The sequence below is a fragment of the Podarcis erhardii genome, assembly GCF_964252035.2.
Source record: "Podarcis erhardii genome assembly, chromosome: 15".
In the NCBI taxonomy this organism is placed as follows: Eukaryota; Metazoa; Chordata; class Lepidosauria; order Squamata; family Lacertidae; genus Podarcis; species Podarcis erhardii.
In genome coordinates, this window is record NC_138505.1 from 37,003,204 (window position 1) to 37,005,531 (window position 2,328).

The window sequence follows — 2,328 nt, forward strand, 5'->3', positions numbered from 1 at the left end:
GATGGCAGACAAAATAAAATACAGAACAGCCAGGCCACATTTGGACATGGGGCTAAACTAGCTTTCTTGGTACCCTCCAGATACTGGGGCTGATGGGACTTCTACTCCAAAACATCTGGAGGGGGAGTCAGATGAAATGAGCTCTCCTTTATGAAACCAGATGCCACAATAACTGCACCCACCTAGGGAGTGGAGGGTGGTGCATATGTGTGAATGGGGCATTCCTCGTATATTTCAGTGTTACCCTTGTAGAACTCAGCAGGGAAAAGGATGGGGACAAAACTAGAATTATGGGGAGCAGGGGGTGGTGGCCAAGATGGCGTCGGAGGCAGGAAGTGGGACCAGTGCTTGGCTGACTCCGCCATCAAGCTGGGTGCTGGCTTTGGGTTGGGTGTCTTCTTCTCAGTCATCTTCTTCAAAAGGAAGATGTGTGGAAGATACAAGATCTTCCCACGCTGGAAGAGTGGCAGACGCAGTTGATGGACTATATGGAACTGGCTGAAATGACTGGCAGAATCCGAGATTTGGGAGAAGAGACAATGGAAGAGGACTGGAAGAAATTTAAGGACTATTTACAAAAACATTATAAGTTGTATGAATGTTAAGAATCTGCATGATTTGGAAATTTGAGCTCCTGCAATTAGATTGGGAAAACAGAAGATTAAGTTATAAGTAAGAAAAAGTTGAAATTTAAAGTTATTTTATGTATTATTTTAAGGTATAAATAATTGACAAAAGGTACTTTAAATCTAGAAGTAAAATATTTTGAAAGATATAAAAAAGATACGAAACAAGGTAATAATTTGCTGATATGTTTATTGTAAAGAACGCAGGGTGAGGGAGATGTGGGGAAGTCCAGTTAGTAACGTAAAAATGCATCTTGAAAGATGGATTGTTTTTCTTTTTCTTCTTTTTTGTTTGTTCTTTTTTTCCTTTTCTGTAAATTGAAAATGTAATAAAAATTTTATAAAAAAAAAAAAAGGAAGATGTGGCCCATCACTCTCGGGTCAGGAATGGGCTTAAAGGTAAAGGTAAAGGTACCCCTGACCATTAGGTCCAGTAGCAGATGACTCTGGGGTTGCAGTGCTCATCTCGTTCTATAGGCTGAGGGAGCTGGTGTTTGTCTGCAGACAGCTCCCAGGTCATGTGGCCAGCATGACTAAGCCACTTCTGGTGAACCAGAGCAGCACACGGAAACGCCGTTTACCTTCCCACCGGAGTGTTACCTGTTTATCTACTTGCACTTTGATGTGCTTTCAAACTGCTAGCTGGGCAGGAGCAGGGACCGAGCAACGGGAGCTCACCCCGTTGCGGGGATTCGAACCACCGACCTTCTCATCGGCAAGTCCTAGGCTCTGTGGCTTATTCAAATTGCCAGCATGACTTCCGGTCTCCTTACCTTCTCCACGGGTGGCTTGTCAAGGAGCAATGACGCAGGCCCGACCCATGCCTCTCTTTCGCCAGAGGAACAATGGCACCTTGGCAATTCCTTGGGAAGGTCGAAGCGTCCCGGCCTTGAGGCAACGGCCTTTGGAAGCGCTTGACCCATTGCTCTTTTTTCCTGCGACACCTGGGACCAAATATCATTTTTTTTGGTAATCCCTCTTTTGGAAGCAAAAACGGGGACGGGGCTGTTCTGGAAAGTAAAATAAAAATGAGAGTCCAAAAAAACAAAAAACTAGAATTATGCCCCATCTGCACTATACATTTAAAGCAGTATCATACAACTTTTAAAAGACATGCAATAGCTCAGTCGGTAGAGTGGACATAGGCAAACTTGGCCCTCCAGCTGTTTTGGGACTACAACTCCCATGATCCCTAGCTAACAGGACCAGTGGTCAGGGATGATGGGAGTTGTAGTCCCAAAACATCTGGAGGGCCGAGTTTGCCTATGCCTGCATGACACTCTTAATCTCAGGGTTGTGGGTTTGAGTCCCATGTTGGGCAAAAGATTCCTGCATTGCAGGGCATTGGACTAGATGATTCTCATGGTCCCTCCCAACTCTACAATTCCTTTATTCTATGGCTTCACCCAAATGATCATGGGAACTGTAGTGGTATTTTTTTAAGGTGCAGAGAGTTGCTAGGAGACCGCATTTCCCCACGTAGAGCCACAGTTTACAGAGTGATTTAATGGTCGACCCCTCTTCCCAGGGAACTCTGAGAATTATGGCCCTGTGAGAATAGGGGTCTAGCAACTCTCAGCACCCTTTGAAAACTACAGTTGACAGCATTCTTTGGGGAAAGCCATGACTGTTTAAAGTGGTGTGATACCAGGGCTGCCATATGTCCAAATACAGCAATTATCCATAAAAATAGCTCAAAGAA

At 44.7% G+C, this 2,328-nt stretch overlaps 1 pseudogene across 1 annotated transcript; it reads left to right on the forward strand.

Moving 5' to 3' along the window:
- Positions 1-270: 270 nt before the first annotated feature.
- Positions 271-1,616, forward strand: LOC309329743 (MICOS complex subunit Mic10 pseudogene; annotated as a pseudogene). The gene is made up of 2 exons: positions 271-454; positions 1,353-1,616. The product of its transcript is annotated as an MICOS complex subunit Mic10 pseudogene (transcript).
- The last annotated feature ends 712 nt before the right edge of the window (positions 1,617-2,328 follow it).